Below are 19,586 nucleotides of genomic sequence, written 5' to 3'. Positions count from 1 at the left end.
TCTCTCCCTTTTCCTACTACTGAATTCCAGTCACCCATGACTATTAAATTTTCATCTCCCTTCACTATCTGAATAATTTCTTTTATTTCATCATACATTTCTTCAATTTCCTCGTCACCTGCAGATCTAGATGGCATATAAACTTGTACTACTGTAGTAGGTGTGGGCTTCGTATCTATCTTGGCCACAATAATGCGTTCACTATGCTGTTTGTAGTAGCTTACCCGCATTCCTATTTTCATATTCATTATTAAACCTACTCCTGCTTTACCCCTATTTGATTTTGTGTTTATAACCCTGTAGTCACCTGACCAGAAGTCTTGTTCCTCCTGCCACCGAACTTCACTAATTCCCACTATATCTAACTTTAGCCTATCCATTTCCCTTTTTAAATTTTCTAACCTACCAGCCCGATTAAGGGATCTGACATTCCACGCTCCGATCCGTAGAACGCCAGTTTTCTTTCTGCTGAGAACGACATCCTCTTGAGTAGTCCCCGCCCGGAGATCCGAATGGGGGACTATTTTACCTCCGGAATATTTTACCCAAGAGGACGCCATCATCATTTAATCATACAGTAAAGCTGCATGCCCTCGGGAAAAATTACGGCCGTAGTTTCCCCTTGCTTTCAGCCGTTCACAGTACCAGCACAGCAAGGCCGTTTTGGTTAATGTTACAAGGCCAGATCAGTCAATCATACAGACTATTGCCCCTGCAACTACTGAAAAGGCTGCTGCCCCTCTTCAGCAACCACACGTTTGTCTGGCCTTTCAACAGATACCCCTCCGTTGTGGTTGCACCTACGGTACGGCTATCTGTATCGCTGAGGCACGCAAGCCTTCCCACCAACGGCAAGGTCCATGGTTCATGTGGGGGCATGATAATGGTATGATGTAGTATATCATATTTTATGTTTGTAAGTTTCCATCAACAAGAGTTATTAGTGTTGGGGCAGTGGCAATCTTTTTGTACTCTTAAATTGTTCGAAGAACTACAATCTTTGGTTCATACCGTATTGTCATGAATAAAGAGGAAATTGCTGGTGACTCTAAAAACAGAGTGTTCATACATGCAAATGATTCTGGCTTGAGTACGCCAACTTGTCATCTGTATTTATGAGTACATTATAGAACAGAAAAAATGTCTCACTTGACATAAATAGTGAGACAAATTAAAACTGACATTTAGAAATTCTAATTCGCAGCTGCGGACTACCTGGACTTCCTTTCCCATTATCAAGTCTTGGCATGCCATCATCTGGACTCCTCTCATTATCTAGTCTTGGCAAGGCATATTGATAGTTTTTATATGGCTCCAGGATCTGACTTCAGAGACAATTTCTTATCCTATTTACTTCCACCAATTATGCCAATCATAAACTGCATAACGGGCACATCCTGCTCACAGTGCAGCTATTTATCAGCCATGGACTTTGACTTTTAAAAGATTGTTCCAAAAGAATTACTTGAAGGAAACTAAAAGAATTAAAATAATCCAAACCCAATAAAACTATTATGGATTGTAAAATTATGAGTTTAGTTAATACATGTGGACAAAATTCAATACAAATTCTAGACGGTTTTTATCCACTTAAAGAAATTCATAAAGATAAACATCAGGATAACTTCAATGAACATCAATAACTGATTACATAATAACTGGAAAAAAAGAGCCTTAAAACCAAACACATTAGAGCATACTCAAGATTTTGCCACAGGGATCATCATCCAGTCAACTCTAAAATTATACCTACATATGTACATATGACAAGCAGTAAAGAAACTGTTAATAATGAGGATTACTTCAAAACTGAAATAAATATTTCAATGTATAACGTAAATAGCCCAGAAAATGGAAGTACAGTGGTTTTGTACAGAAAATAGTTAGATGAAAAATTAGAAATGTGGTGACACAAAAAAAGACATAATAAAATTAATAACCTTATTAGAGGAAAAATTAGCTCAGAAGCATTAAGAATAATGAAAAAATTTGCAAAAAATTCTAACAAAACACAAAAATTAAGTATTCTGGTGAACAATATTAGGAAAAGAATAGATTGCTATCGTAAAGATGACAAATCAAGATGCAGACAGGCACAACGAGAAGATTGTTACACATTTAGCTTCTGGCCACAGCCTAGTCCGGAAAAGAAGAAAAGAACACACATATTCACTAAACTACGTACACATGACCACCATCTCTGGGAGGTCAGGCCAGAATGCCAATGTCACATTGAGTGGCAATCTGGAGTGGGTGGATGTGGGACAGCAGGGTACCGATGGAGGTTGGGGGGGGGGGGGGGGGGGGGGAGGTTGGTAGAAAATTTTGCTGCTTTGCGGCACATGCACAGACTAGATGGAGAATGCTGCCAAGCACAATGTTCTGAGACTAAGGCCAGACACATGGGGGTAGAGGGGATGAGGAGTAGGAAAAAGGAGAGGAGCAGGGAAGTGGAAAGATGAGTTGGTGTGTTGCCACAGGTCAGCATACAATGAAGAGGAAAATCCAGATGACTCAGGTTGTGAAGCAGCCACTAAAATGAAGCATGTTATGTTCAGCTGCTTGTTGTGTCATAGGGCTTTCTACCATGTTCTTGGCAACAAATTGTCAGTGACCTTTCATCCTGGTGGACAGCTGGTTGGTCGTCACACCAATATGTGGCTGCTTTTTTAGGTGTGTGACAAGAATGTAATACGAAGTGGGTGGATTGGGCACATTTTGCACCTGGGTCTTCCATAGGGATGTGACCTTTGTGGCAAGAGGTTAGAAATAGGAGTGGCACAGGGATGGCCCTGATAAAGGCTGTTGTTCAGTTGTTCCAGTCTCAAGGTGGTACTAGGCTACAAAGGGGGCACTCCGCTGCAGACGGTTCTTGAGTGTCGTGGGAGAATTGGGGGTGTGTGGGGAAATAGCTTGGTAGATCTTTTTAAAGAGTGGTCTGTCTGTCTGACAGCTGTGGTGACACCCTCATCATACTGGGCAAAGTAAATATGCTGTCCTCCAGCGGCCAGACTGTACAGGAGGGATTTTTTGGTGTCGAAGGGATGGCAGCTATCGAAATGCAGGTACTGTTGGTGGTTGATGGGTTTAATGTGGACAAAGGTGTAGATGGAGCTATCAGAGAGGAGGAGTCAACGTCCAGGAATGTGCATGCTGGTTCAAGATAGACCATGTGAAGTGAATGGGAGAGATGGAGCAGAGGTTCTGAAGGAAGGAGAATAGGGTGTCTTGGCCCTGATTCCAGGTCATGAAGATGTAATCAATGAACCTGAACCAGACAAGGGGGTTTATGGTTTTGAGAGGCTTGGAAGGATTCCTCTAGATGGCCAATAAACCAGCTGGCAGAGAAGGGTGCCATGTGTGTGCCGATGGCTGTGTGATGGATTTGTTTGTATACCTTCTCTTCTAAGGAAAGTCAGGATGAATTAGTACGGTATGTTAAGACCACTGGATGTGGGGGGGGGGGGGTTGATTTCACAGTTTATACAGTATTTAAAGAAAAGGAAGTGGGATTGGGCGATTAGCCAAGGACAATGATGCTTTTCTGAATTAACAAATAATTTGTAATGGAAATAGTGTGCTATTCTTCACATAGGGATTCTTCAAATACAGTTGTTGAAAATTATAAACAAAAGGCTAAATGATAAGATTGGTCTTGCTGTGGAGGAGACGTGTGAGGTCAAATGGTGACGCAATCTACACTCAGCGCAACCAACAGAAAAACGCAATTTTGACACAACAACTCCTCGTCACTGGTGTTGGCAGAAACGAAAAACAAGGAAGTCGACATGAAGTGTTCTGGACGAATCTGATATGCGACAAAATCAAACGATGGAACCACCGGACAACTATACTGTGCCACTTACATACAGCTATCATTGTAAGCAAAATGGTTATCACCATGCGTGAATGTGCAACAGTTTTCTTGCAATTCTTGCTCTAAGGGAGATACGCAGGCTGCCAGCTTGTTGATGTACAGAATATTTAACAACCTAAAACTGACAGCATATTTACAATGTTCAGCAGATATTTTTATATGCTGGTATGTCAATATTCTTTCCACCCATACATTAACATTTTTCTCGATATATCATGGCCCGATAATGATATTGTTTAAAATATTGATATACTGGATTCCAGATATTATAAAAATATCAACAGTACTATTCACAACACAGCCCAACTGGATCCTCCCCTCCACCTACTGTCCCCACATCCTCTAGGCAACAGTTTCTGTCCCACCTGTCCTATCACCCCTTTCATGTCCCAATTCCATGTCCCCACCCCTTCACTTCTTGCCACACTCTGCCAACACACCCACCTGTCAATCCCCTTCCCCACTCCTCCCTTTTCTGCTCCCCTCCCCCTTCCCACATCCCTGCCCCACAGCCTCCTAATACTGCACCTGGCAGTCTTCTCATGTCTCGATCTAGTCCCTGCACACTTCTCCAGACAGAGCTCTTCTCTCCCAACACCCGGAATCTTCTGCCACTCTGCAATCAAGATTGCCGCTGAATGTAGCAGTTGGATTCTGGTCCGAGTTGCCAGAGAAAGCAGACATGAATGCTGGAGGTGCGCTCGCTTGTATGAATGAGAGAGTGTTTCTTTTCTGATGAAGGCTTCAGCTGAAAGCTAAATGCGTAGCAGGCTTTTCACTGTGCCTGGCTGCAGCTCGACATGTCATATTTACGGTGAGTAGCAATCTACCCGTTTCCTAATATCACTGATATTCCAACCTGGACTTTTCATTGTTTAAATAAAGAAACATTCAGCCTTGAGAAAAATATTCTGAGGAATTGTTGACAGAAAATAGGAGAGAATTGTCGAATATTGTTAATAACGAAACTGAGAAAATAAGAAATAATGACTCTGGACGTAGAAGTCCAATACCAATTCTCTCACAATTGAAGCAATTCAGAACCCATACGAAAACTCTACAGCAAGAATTAAAAAAAAATCTAACTTTCCCTCATCTGGATTTAAAGTTATAAAGGAATTCTATTAGAGATGCAGCGTATTGCCGATACTTTATAAAATACACTACGCAACACAATTAAGGAATCATTTTTTCTAACTACCTTTGAAATCTGACTCAACAGTGCCAACAACCTCCTCCTGCAATGGTACAAAAGTGAGACACCCTGCAACATCAGCCTTTGGCTCAGCAACACTTCAAACAGTAAGCTGTTAAACACATGAGTAAAAAAGGACAGATCTCAGAAGTTCATGTGATGTGTAAGATGGGTTAATGATGTCATACTGGCACCATGTTTTACCACAATTCTGTCCAACACCATCGTGGATGTGTCTCACAATTGGATGTTGTCTCATCTCCTCTTACCCACATTTTATCCCCTTCTTCTCTACAATGGAGGTCAGAACCCAGTGTTGAAATCATGGTTTTCTTAAGGACAGTGCGGAAAACATTTCAGACACACCACTGCTCAGTATTGACATGAATACGCTTCAGGGTGTGGCACAAAGGGTGTAAATGAAATTACCTCTTCCCTTGGGGCTTTGGTTCTCACACATTTAGAGATCAATACGGCAGTTTGCAGTGGGATTCAACATCAGGACGACATTCTTCACTATCTTTGACTCTGTTGATATCCTCTGGATGATTCAACCCGTTTCTAAGCATATTGTGGGCCTGCAACTCAGCTGAACATGACTGCAGCCTTTTAGAGTTTAGCAGACAGTCGGAAATTTTTGCTCTAGTGTACAGGGTGAAACAACTAGGGCACATTTAAAATCATTCAAGGAAATTTGCATTTGATCTGAAGCAGCAAAGCAGGTTTATGATTTACAGTTTTCCAGTAGCATGATCACATTGTGGGGCAAGGAGGGGATAGGGGAGTGTGGGTGTGATACTGACAACTGCGTGACTAAAAAAGCAAATGGTCCCTCCGAGACAACCTGATTCGGCAACACCCTTGGTGCCACCCGCGAACCTTGTTTTAGCACTTTTCAAATGCGTCTGAACAGAAATAGTCACTGATTACTTACTGCCAGCATAACAGACATATCGAAAGATATCATGGAGCTAAGTGATGCTACGTCGCTGAATTTGCACCTGCTGACCACATGCAAAATCTAAGGGGTGTTGAAAGGAATGCCCATCATGCCAACACCAGAGCCGTGCAATGCGATGCATTTGCCTGCCCGAGACTGCCTGCGGCCAACCGCTCCAATCTGCTGCCCACACCATGGACAGTTGAGTTCATCTGTACTGGGAACTGAGTGCACGAGCCACAATGCTTTGTCAAGGTCCACAACTTGGTCAAGTACCTAGCTGAATCCAATTGTCAATAGGCGTAAGTGCAAAGGGAAATTGACAGAGCTGGCAAAGTAGGAACGACAGGACACATATTAGCAGATAGCTTCCTGAATTATCAGCAATCTTCTGAGAATGGCGAAGTTTTGATGTGTCAGGAAGAGTTTGTTCTTGGGCCTTTGAAAATAAAAATAACTCTTAATGTAAAATAAGGGGTGTAACACAGTAACGTGCAATACAATAATGAACATAAATACAAGTTTTTTTTTTGTTTATACAATTCATCCTTTCTTTTTTACACTTCTTTCTGTAGCCTCTACCTCTCTGAGCTCTTTTACGAAACTTTACCTTAAATTTTGTAGTTAGGTTTTTATTACACTTTTTTCCACAGTTCTATATCGTCTATAAATGTTTGAACAATCTCTTTGTACACCCTACTTTTTATTTTATTCTTCCTGTAATGTTCCTGGGTGATTTTCCATAAACCAGGTCATTTGTGGCACAATTTTGATATTGTCAGCGGTCTACTCCTTCACCATACTGAAAGCATGTCAGTTGTCTACTCCTTCACCGTACTGAAAGCAACTAGAACCTGCTGTCACATGCAGGAAAACTCATGGGCCATGTTGTGACAGTTGAATAACTGCTAAGCTTCTCCTAACAGTCAGACCAATAACAGTGGCAACCTTCCGGAGTCAGCAAAAACCAGTGCCCTGGAGAAGTGTGTAACAATGTGCCCAAGAGATCAGTGGCCCCTAATCGAAAAGACAGGAAAATGCTATCTACATCTTTCACAGACACCAATGATTTCTCGCCATGAGAAAGAAATAGCAGACAAATATCATGTGGCTGTGGTCCCCCTAGTGTTGCAGCATGAGGAGGATGGTGTCTGTGCACATAAACTGACACATGGACAGACACATACACTAAAAGGCATTAGTTTACTCTTATTATGCAGTCAATATTGGAGTTGCAGTACAAAAATTGGTTTCTGTTTGTTGGAGAAAACTGCTACAAATGTACAGGATAAAATTTAACTAACGTAAGCATGTAAGGGATATTTAAAAGCCATCTCTTGAACATTACATTTGTTACTGGCCAGGGGGAAAATATGAAAAATTCTCTAAAGAACTGTTGTCGCCTTCCATACAACAACCACTCCTTCAGCACTGTTCTATCCTATATGCTTGAGGAAAAATGGTTGCAGGAATACTGTCATAATGTTCACCTATCACTAGAATCAACGAAACATGCCGTAACTTATTTAAAACGGAGTGGCCATGTGAAAGTCTCATGGTTGCAGTTTACCATGAAGCAGCACACTGAGACTCAGTGAAATACTTTGTATGCCATGCTAAAATCCATGTTTATGCAGCTTGATCAAACTGCTGAATTTAACATGAATTCAGAAAAATATACTTGTTTGGGAACTGGTACTAACAGGTGGTGACGATTTATTTTCTTGAAGTATTTGAAGGGGACGTCAAGGTAAGCTGACAGTAATTCGACACTGCAGTTGCTTGTGTCATGGGTCTGCCAGCTACAGAAACGCTGCACTGAGAATGCCACCGACAGTAAGGTAAGCACTCCCACATAAGTAAAACAAAACAACCATAACTGCATAAGAGATCGCATTTAAAGAAGACAGTGTGCCTCAATATTGTCGACACTTGTGGGAAGCATCACAACTTAATGCAAGTGCTCGAAACCTCTAAAGTGAAAAAATGGTAATAAACTCCAAGTATTTACTTGCATTATTCCTTATGACACAGGTACGTCATGTAAAGCAACTCTCGAAAACTGAGTAAGAGAAAATTTATGTCGCATCAGTTGCAAATGTACTGTACCACAAGGTAAAATGCAATGTTAATTACCTATGCTAAGTAAACATTTTATCAGTACTGACATCCTCAACATTTGATCATATAACAGTGAAAAAGACGTAAATTAATGTGAACAATGTGCCAAATTTAATAACAGCTAATATAACATATTTGTCCTGTGTACTGGCATGATGTATTATTTGCAAAATGTCATACAGAGAACGAAGCCTCAGCATTGATGCCTTCAAAATGGAGAAAGGCTGTGCAATGTGAAAATAGTTCTGCTATGATATGATCTTCTGACTTCAGTGTGTGTCAGCAAAAACTTTTAAATACTTGCCATTTCCTCATACAGTACTACAAAAATTTAGTAATTAGTAAGGAAACCTTTAATAAACTTAACAGCATCATAAGGTTTAGAGGACAAATGTAAGGATGTAGAGGCTTATCTCACTAGGGGTAAGATTGATACTGCCTACAGGAAAATGAAAGAGACTTTTGCAGAAAAAAGAACCACTTGTGTGAATATCAGATGGAAACCCAGTTCCAAGCAAAGAAGAGAAAGCAGAAATGTGGAAGGAGTATATAGGGGGTCTGTACAAGGGTCATGTACTTGAGGACAATATTGTGGAAATGGAAGAGGATGTAGATGAAGATGAAATGGGAGATATGATACTGGTGAAGAGTTTGACAGAGCACTGAAAGACCTACACCGAAATAAGGCCCCAGGAGTAGACAACATCCCATTAGAACTACTGATAGCCTTGGGAGAGCCAGCCCTGACAAAACTCTACCATCTGGTGAGCAAGATGTATGAGACAGGCGAAATATTCTCAGACCTCAAGAAGAATATAATACTTCAAATCCCAAAGAAAGCAGGTGTTGACAGATGTGAAAATTACCGAACTATCAGTTTAATAAGCCAGAGCTGCAAAATACTAACACAAATTCTTTACAGACGAATGGAAAAACTGGTAGAAGCCGACCTCAGGGAAGATCAGTTTGGATTCTGTAGAAATGTTGGAACACGTGAGGCAATACTGGCCTTACGACTTGACATAAAAATAGATTAAGGAAAGGCAGACCTACATTTCTAGCATTTGTAGACTTAGAGAAAGCTTTTGACAATGTTGACTGGAATACTCTCTTTCAAATTCTGAAGGTGGCAGGGATAAAATACAGGGAGCGAAAGCCTATTTACAAATTTGTACAGAAACAAGATGGCAGTTATAAGAGTCAAGGGGCAGGAAAGGGAAGCAGTGGTTGGGAAGGGAGTGAGACAGGATTGTAGCCTATCGCCAATGTTATTCAATCTGTATATTGAGCAAGCAGTAAAGGAAACAAAAGAAAAATTCGGAGTAGGAATTAAAATCCATGGAGAAGAAATAAAAACTTTGAGGTTCGCCGATAACATTGTAATTCTGCCAGAGACAGCAAAGGACCTGAAAGAGCAGCTGAACGGAATGGACAGTGTCTTGAAAGAAGGATATAAGATGAACATCAAAAAAAGAAAAATGAGGATAGTGGAATGTAGTCGAATTAAATCAGGTGATGCTGTGGGAATCAGATTAGGAAATGAGACACTTAAAGTAGTAAAGGAGTTGTGCTATTTGGGGAGCAAAATAACTGATAATGGTCGAAGTAGAGAGGATATAAAATGTAGACTGGCAACGGGAAGGATGTAGAGCGGCTACGGGAAGGAGAGCGTTTCTGAATAAGAGAAGTTTGTTAAAATCGAGACTATATTTAAGTGTAAGGAAGTCTTTTCTGAAAATATTTGTGTGGAGTGTAGCCACGTGTGGAAGCGAAACATGGATGATAATAGTAAAGACAAGAAGAGAATAGAAGCTTTCGAAATGTGGTGCTACAGAAGAATGCTGAAGATTAGATGGGTAGATTACATAACTAATGAGGAGGTATTGAATAGAATTAGGGAGAAGAGAAATTTGTGGCACACCTTGACTAGAAGGGATCAGTTAATAGGACATGTTCTGAGTCATCAAGGCATCACCAATTTAGTATTGGAGGGCAGTGTGGTGGGTAAACATTTTAGAGGGAAACCAAGAGGCGAATACACTAAGCAGATTCAGAAGGATGTAGGTTGCAGTAGGTACTGGGAGATGAAGAAGCTTGCACATGGACTGAAGACCACAACAACAAGTTATAGAGCTTTTTACATGCACGTAAATAAGTTGATTTAACAATTACAAGCAATGGTGGAGATTTAAGTATCCATCTTGTTACTGATGTTATAGCCATCAATTATTTTAATATAAGACTAGAGATTAAGAGTTATGGCGGTAAATACTTTGCGAAGTAAAAATCTGTTTGCATACAAGCTGTAGAGATTTTGTTCTGTGCACACAACAGTGCCTACTGGGTGCATGACGTGACAAGCAGCCGAGCCACATGGGTGCCCGGGCGGACTTGGGGTCTGGCGGGGTACCTCTCGGTCCAGCGAGACCCCGTGCTGTTCGCCTGGCTGACAAGGCAGTGTGAGTCGAGGCTCACCTGTCAGTCATGGCTGCAGTCCCAGGCAGGCCACGCAAGATTGATGCACGCCTCTGGCCGGTAATTGATAATCATTAAGTAGCTGTCTCTGTACAGATAAATTTTTAAAGTGCTCAACAAAGGTGAGAGTGTAGCTCAAACAATGTCATCGAACTGAGGTTTCTTAGAGGGTACCTTTACCATTTTATTCAAGTATCACTTCACAGAAGGGCTGCAAAAGCATGACACCCATTGGTGCTTCACATCACATCCAAGTTTCGTTGAATTATTCCAAATGGTCCCTAGTGGTTACCAATGTATACTACAGCAAAAATTGCAGCCTTGTTACTATATAAAGAGAGTGCAGTATCGCTTGGCCTGAGGCTGACATGGAAGGTACCACACTTTTGCACTATTACAGAACAGGGTTGTAAGCATCTTTAAGTGAAATTTCGAAATTCTGCATACAATGGCAGACCACAGCAGGGTTTCGAAAAAGTGACTCTTTAAGAGTGCGTTGCATAATGTACACACAGAGAAGGCAATGGAAAACTGAAAGTAAAAATGTAAGAACACGGGAATCCCAATCAATGATGGTACTATATACCGGATTATTATAATTAAACTTTCCCTATTTAACATGGTATAATACAGAAACGAATTACCATACGAGTACCAAACTTGATGGCATTAACGTCCAGAGTATGGGGTGCATGATTTCCGTGCTTCACAGCACCACCGTCTAGTTCCAACTATGGCCACCAGGCACTGTGGTCAATCATTGTGATTCATAGTCTCACACACCTGACCGGTCACAGATCACTTGTTAACGTGTCATTATGAGTTTGGACAAAAAGAGCCTTATTGGTGAAGCTCTGTTATCAAAACAACAGTAATGATACAGCTGCGCTTCGATAACATCGCCAACTGACCGGACTATGGAAGGGTCCTCTTTATCCGCCTTCTGTGCGAAGCATGATGGTGAAGTTTGAATCACCTGCAGAAATGGGCATTGCTCCAGAAAGAGGCCGACGTCCGGTTGCGCTACAGGTAATTGATGAAATTTCTGTTGCTATGGCAGACAACGCTACGTCCACTTCCTGACTGTCAGGCATTCGCATGCTGTTTACAACAGAATTGAAGGAGCTTCAAACCATTCTCAAATGGTATCCGTACAAGATCCATATCGTACAGCATCTTGCACCACACCATAGGATGCACAACGACATGTTGACTTTGCTTTCCACTTTCTCGCAATGATTGAAGTGAGGAGGTGCGATGAACAAACAGAACTGGCGAGTGAGCGGATAACCACCTCCAGTCACTGTGCATGATGTTCCTCTGTATGGTGGATGTGTCATGGTACGATGTGGCTTCACAGCTACGTTAATCGTAGGCCCACTCTTTTTTGAAGAGGTTGGCACTCAAGGACCAAAGACACGCACCTGTACTTTCAGACTCTTCTGGACACTGATGGGCACCATATTCAGCCCATTTTGTAGCAGTAATGGTACAGGTATGTAATGGTATGAAGTACAATAGAGCACATTTAAAGTGTTTAAACTGAATTGACTCTGCAATATTTTTCTTCCCCGTGTCCTTGACACTGATGCTACCAAATTTGGTCCTTTTACGGTAATTAGTTTCCTTGATATAACATGTTAAATACGGAAAGTTTCATTACAAATATCTGGTAGATTCTAAAAGTTAACTTTCGCATAAGATGAAAACGTTGAATATAACACCAGGAAAACAATAGAGGAGTATACAAAATTTGACCACCATGTCAATACGAATAAAACAAACTAATGGTAACAGAAGGAACAAATCAATATTTGACACTGGAACAAGGGATCAGAATGATTACACACACTGAAGAGTACAAATATCTAAAAGTAAAGATTACACAAGATGGTAAACAAGATCAAGAAATTAACTCCAGGATAAATGATAGAAATTCACTACTGGGACATTAAATAGTATTTTATGGGATCAACAAATTAGAATGGAAACAAAAAGAAAACACACTCGAAACAATTATTAGATGCATCATGACATGTTGAACAGAAGTAAGGACAATTCGAACCCATTACTGGAAGAATGATTACAAATGAGATGGATTTTTGAACACTGTTTGCAGAGCTATCCAGGTGAGAAAGTACCAGAAATGAAGTCATCAGAAAGAAAATGGATGTAACAAGTTTGATTGCAGAAGAAGTCAGTGAAGCGACTACCACAACAGATCATGGAACTGGAAGGAATCAAAGAGGGAGACCATCAGCAAATAGGCACAAATGAATAGTGAAAATTAAATTTGACGTATAATATAGGAAAAGTTGCACCTCTTTTAAAATATAGAATTCTTTTTTATTTATAACAAAAATAAATTATTATGATCTTAATGGAAAGAAATTTCTTCTGAACCCACGATTGTTAAACATTATTTATTTCAAGATGACTCATTTCGACAAAAACTTGTTTTCATCTTCAGATCTCTGGAAATTAAAAATGCATACAATGCAAAAATGCAGCAAGAACACATTATACTCTTAGTCCAGCATAACCACATTGGTCTGACAATAACAAGAAGACAAAAATATAAAATGCACATAGCAAAAAAAGCGTTTGTTGAAGTGAAATGTCATATGTGTAAAATGTGATATCGCAAACTAAAAACATGAAGCAGGAACTCAGATCAGATGACAGCAAACTTCTGAAGAAACCAGTCATCGAGAAATAAATAGTTTTTAGTGATCTTGGCTTCCAAAGAAATTTCTTTCCATTAAATTGACATATCGCTCCCATCATATAACATGTATAGCCTACATTATAATCTCACCAGCATATGCAAATACATTGTAAAATAAGGAATAATAATAGTTTCTAGTACAATTTTAGAGTCTACAGAGTGGAAAATTTTCACTGGCTTTTTAAACATCTCAAACATATTAGGGTTGTGAACATATTGAATGAAAAGTGATTATTAGACTTCACTGTATATATACTATTTATGAAATGCCCAAATGGCTATCTAGTCTTGTGTAAATTACAGTCATTTTTTTGTTTATGAATGCTAAACTTATACTCTATTAATTTACTTGCACTCTGTAAAGAAATGTACAATGGAAACCTTACGTCAGCTCTGCCAATCAATATACTGCCGAAACATGACTTCTTCAATACACTACACTGTACACTATCAGTGTCTTGCTTTTTACTACTTTTCAAATTTTGTTCAATTTGGACTATAGCGCTGAATCCGTCACAAATTATTTCTCAATCATCTCATCAGAATGCTTGATATTCCTACTATCCATTCGTCCAAAAGTTGGCTAACCTTCCTGCAGTCTGCATCTGGTGGGTGTTTGTGTCTTCTGCAAATTTTTCACGCTGCTCTCTCAATTATCCTACTGAATCAGTCACAATCATTTATAATTTCTGTTGCAAAAAGCTCTGAAAACACCAGAATCAAACCTCACAATTATCATTAGGGCAGATACTTTTACTGTTTTTCCAGGAACTCAGCAAACAAAATCACAGACGAACATGTTCAAAATCTAAGATGAAACAACCACCTAATAATATGCGTTAAATGAGTGGAGCAACAAAACCAATAAACTTGGCAAGTACAAACAAATCAGTTTTAGAGCTAAATTTGTTGATAAGGATAGGTCTCCAATGGTGGCATCAACTTTTTGAAACCATATATAAGGTGATGCACCCATGATACCAGGTATCACAGCCATTCACATTGGCGGACCCTCATTTGCGATTAATGGATGAAAAAAGATTTGTAAATTCTGTGTGATGCTCAACAGCATTAAACAAGTTGTATTATGATAATCACTCTTTTTCCACTCTGAATTTTTGTGAATATTATTAAATTACATCTATTGAATTATATCTATTACAATGTTTGATTACTTGGAAATTCCAATCTATCAATCAAAAAAACAAGAGATGAAATAATCTATTTATACCAACTGTGTAATGGTGAGAAAAATGTATTTTTCGTTACATGATGTGCAATTTTTTTGCATGGCAGTTGTCATAGAAACATTTAAAACATAGCCTAAATTCCTATTGCACTATGGACAAAATAACGCAGATGAGGATTTAAATGAAAGACTTGTTGATACGTAAAATGAAATTCAAGAAAATGAGGAATCGATTTATGAATGCAGTAATCTGGTGGGAAAAAAAGATGATAAAAACAATATATATATATACCAAAATTAGTATATAAAATTAATTAAAAACACATGAACAAAAATTTCAAATGGGAAAAGAATGATAAGAAGAAAAACGACAGAAAATGAAGAAGCTGGTATTACAATTAAAATAATGTCGGAAAGGACTGGAAACAAAAATTTACATTTAAATCAGTTAAATGAATAAAAACTGCGATCAAGTCAGTTCTATAAAGATAATTAAATTTTAAAAGAATTAATGCACCTAACAAGATTCCACCCATAACTCCCTGCATGTGATGCCCTTCCCTATCAATCACACTATCTAACCAATCTATGTAATACACCTTTTTTTAACACTATTGAACATCACACAAAATTCCAATTTCCCCCCCTCCCTCCCCCCCTTAATCACTTGAAAATGCGGACCAGACCGAATGGATGCAGTATCTGATACCTTGGGTTCTTGACCTACATAGTCATACAGACAGTTTCATGAGGTCGATCCCACCACTGGGTACCTAACCTTGTGAGTTCAATCTTTAAAAGATTAAAAATGGACCACATCACAAAGAAGCAACAAATATAATAACAATAAAAAAGTTAACTTACCTCAAAAATGTTCTTCATTCTCTACACAAATGCATGTAATCGCAAAGCCAAGGACTCTTCAGAATTTCATTCTAGGTCCTGTATTATTAATACAAGATCACCAGCATCCAGGTAGGACTGTTCTGTAAAAATAATGCAACAACAGACTGCTGAGTAAAAGCTGCAGCAGTACAGTTTTAATGTATAGAAGTGTGTAAAATAAAGTATTTTCTGGAATTGCAAATATACAATAGAAAGTAAAATGAAACGAGTGATGTTTATCGAGTGTGAAGTTTTCTATTAGACTAGTGCAGTGCACGTCTAATGTATTAGTTGATTTTTTACATGTTTGGCTTTACATTTTTTTTTTTGGTTCAAGCCATGAACATACAAAAATAATTGTGACAGTTAAATACAATCTCAGACATATTGCATTGGCTGGACATAATTCAGTACTCCATCCTCCTCCTCTCACCTGCAGTGGACGCATTACCGGTAAACTGAGCAGGATAGAAGAAATCGGAACTCTTCAATGAAAACAGTCAGTGTCAAACAAGTGAAAACAAAAATACAAACGCAAAAGATGCAAACAATGTTTTCAGATTCAGTTTCCCTAGTATGTATGCGAACAAACATTTGTCACAAAGTTGTTAATTTCACAGAGCAAGACTTGGGATCCATAAGATAATAGCAGAGTGGAAATAATGAGTAAACACTATATTGTTACATCAATTAAGACACAGCACACTTTTCTTTTGTCTAACTTATTCCAGCAAAGAACATTAAAAAAAATTACTTTTTTCCAGAATGCATTTCACTGACGTCATTTACATTACAATACTGCATTTTATATCATAATATTGTAATTAATATTTTGAAATTTGCACAAGTTTACTGTTATACACACCAATGAGCCAGTAGATTAACACTATTTCCCACTGGCTCATATGAATAAAATGTAGGACGTACTTTAATCTTAGACTTTCAGAGAACATTCTCAGGTTTGTATGAATTACATGACTCTGAGAATACGCATCACCTGAGAATGTTCTCAGTTTCAATAAAAGGGTGGAGGAAGTTGCCCAACACAAAAAATATTCTTGATTTTGAAACTAGAGAAGTTTCTCAGAAGTGGAAAAGTCTATTTTTTTATGTGATCTCTGTAGCATAATTCAAGTTGAGGAAGTTCTGTTGAAGACAAGTTTTACTGAGGGTTTTCGTTAGTAAAAAACGGCAGAATTTATGTTAATCGGAAGGCAAAAAAATATATGTAGCCTGAAGAAATACTGATAAGAAAAACTGTAGGAGTTTATATGGGTTTATCATAAAAACACTATTTGGCTGGGGAACGTCTTTCGCGAAAATGATGAAAGAGGAGGCAGCGAACTTTCAAATGAAGCAAAAATGAGAATTTTTTTACTATTTATTATTGTTGTTATTATCATCATCAGAAAATGCATTTTTGTAAACTGTTCATTATTGTCACAATAAGTTGTTGGTGCACCTAAAAGTAAAAAAGTAAAGTAGTGCAATTCTTAAAGAGAACACTGTGATGCCATTCCACATGTTATTAAGTAGTTTGCTTGTTTGAGGGAACTGAATGAAATGTAAGATTTCACATGTGTTCTGTGCTATACACAGCAGATGACATACACCAAGAACCTTCTCAAGAAAGAGAGGAGTTAGTGAGAAAGAATTCTCTCATAAGAGAACATGCTTCAAAGTTTTCATTTGACCCCCTGCAAGTATGTGATGCAGTAAGAAAAGTATATAATCAGACTAGAGATGAATGAGGAATTGTCCTGATAGCAATACAGGCTGCAAATGGAAAAATTCACTGACTTGAGCACCTGGTTTCAGTGAGACCCCCAGTGTATTTCAAGAAGCCTTCACAGGCTGTAGTTATCCTCCCAACCTTGTACAAAAACAAATCTCCTATGCCTTATCTTTCCAGTCTCCCCACCACCTCCCAAAATCTCACCGTCCGTCCACCACAGAGAAGCAATCCCCTCGTAACTCAATATCACCGAGGGCTGGAGCAACTGAACTACGTTCTCCACCATGTTTTCAACTCACTCTCGTCGTGCCCTGAAATGAGAAATGTGCTGCCCACACCTCCCACAGTGGTATTCCACTGTCCATCAACCCTACACAATATACTTGTCCATCCTTAAACAACCCCTGCTCCCAACCCCATACTTCCTCATGGCTCATACCCCTGTAATCGACCATGCAAGACTTGTCCAATAAATCCTCCTCCTACCACCACCACCACCACCACCACCACCACCACCACCACCACCTAGTTCAGTCAGTAACATCATCTATCCCATCATAGGCAGGGCCACCTGTGAAACCTGTTATGTGATCTACAAGCTAAGCTGCAACCACTGTACTGCATTCTTTGTGGGCATGACAACCAACAAGCTGTCTATCTGTACGAATGGCCACTAACAAAATGTGGCCAAGAAACAAGTGGACCATCTTGTTGCTGAACACGCAGCCAAACATAACACCCTTCATTTCAATGACTGCTTCACAGCCTGTGCAATATGGATCCTTCCCAACACCACCAACTTTTCTGAATTACGCAGGTGAGAACTTTCCCTGCAATACATCCTGGCGACACATGCACAGACTAGGTGGAGAATGCTGCCAAGCACAATGTTGTGAAACTGAGGGCAGCCAAATGAGGGTAGGGGGGGGGGGGGGATGAGGAGTAGGAAAAAGGAGAGGAGCAGGGAAGTGGAAAGATGAGTTGGTGTGTTCCCACTGGTCAGCATACAATGAAGAGGAAGATCCAGATGACTCAGGTTGTGAAGCAGCCACTAAAATGAAGAATGTTATGTTCAGCTACATGTTGTGTCATAGGGCTTTCCACCATGTTCTTGGCAACAGATTGTCAGTGACCTTTCATCCTGGTGGACACCTGGTTGGTCGTCACACCAATGTGTGTGCAACGACAGCAGCAAAGCTTGTTTAAGACATGGCTGCTTTTTTAGGAGGGTGACAAGAATGGAATAGGAAGTGGGTGGACTGGGCAGACCTTGCACCTGGGTATTCCATAGGGATGTGATCTTTGTGGCAAGGGGTTGGAATTGGGAGTGGCACAGGGATGGATTAGAATGTTGTGGAGGTATGTTGAGCGACAGAACACCACTTTAGGAAGTATGGGAAGACCCTGAGTAAGGCGTCCCTCATTTCATGGGAGGATGGTACGTAATCAAAGCCCTGACAAAGGTGGTTGTTCAGTTGTTCCAGTCTCAAGGTGGTACTGGGCCACAAAGGGGGCAATCCTCTGTAGACGGTTCTTGAGTGTCGTGGGGGAATTGGGGGTGTGTGGGGAAATAGCTTGGTAGATCTTTTTAAAGATTGGTCTGTCTGTCTGACAGCTGTGGTGACACCCTCATCATACTGGGCAAAGTAAATATGCTGTCCTCCAGCGGCCAGACTGTACAGGAGGGATTTTTTGGTGTCGAAGGGATGGCAGCTATCGAAATGCAGGTACTGTTGGTGGTTGATGGGTTTAATGTGGACAGAGGTGTAGATGGAGCCATCAGAGAGGAAGAGTCAACATCCAGGAATGTGCATGTTCGTTCAAGGTGGACCATATGAAGTGAATGGGAGAGATGGTGTAAAGGTTCTGAAGGAAGGAGAATAGGGTGTCTTGGCCCTGATTCCAGGTCATGAAGATGTAACCAATGAACCTGAACCAGACAAGGGGGTTTGTGGTTTTGAGAGGCTTGGAAGGATTCCTCTAGATGGCCAATAAACCAGCTGGCAGAGGTGGGTGCCATGTGAGTGCTGATGGCTGTGTGATGGATTTGTTTGTATACCTTCTCTTCAAAGGAAAGTCAGGATGAATTAGTACGGTATGTTAAGACCACTGCATGTGGGAGGGGGGGGGGGGGGTTGATTTCACAGTTTATACAGTATTTAAAGAAAAGGAAGTGGGATTGGGCGATTAGCCAAGGACAATGATGCTTTTCTGAATTAACAAATAATTTGTAATGGAAATAGTGTGCTATTCTTCACATAGGGATTCTTCAAATACAGTTGTTGAAAATTATAAACAAAAGGCTAAATGGTAAGATTGGTCTTGCTGTGGAGGAGACATGTGAGGTCAAATGGTGACGCAATCTACACTCAGCGCAACCAACAGAAAAACGCAATTTTGACACTACAATTCCTGGTCACTGGTGTTGGCAGAAACAAAAA

At 39.9% G+C, this 19,586-nt stretch overlaps 1 protein-coding gene across 1 annotated transcript in view; it reads right to left on the bottom strand.

Moving 5' to 3' along the window:
- LOC126354104 (uncharacterized) overlaps positions 1–19,586 on the bottom strand; it is a 73,968-nt gene that overhangs the window by 32,803 nt on the left and 21,579 nt on the right. The window contains exon 2 of the mRNA XM_050003496.1: positions 15,390–15,511. The gene's annotated coding sequence lies outside the window, so the exon portion shown is untranslated. The remainder of the gene's footprint in view (positions 1–15,389; positions 15,512–19,586) is intronic.

The sequence above is a fragment of the Schistocerca gregaria genome, chromosome 3, assembly GCF_023897955.1.
Source record: "Schistocerca gregaria isolate iqSchGreg1 chromosome 3, iqSchGreg1.2, whole genome shotgun sequence".
In the NCBI taxonomy this organism is placed as follows: Eukaryota; Metazoa; Arthropoda; class Insecta; order Orthoptera; family Acrididae; genus Schistocerca; species Schistocerca gregaria.
The sequence above is the reverse complement of the archived record's forward strand: the minus strand, read 5'-3'. Positions and strand labels throughout refer to the sequence as shown.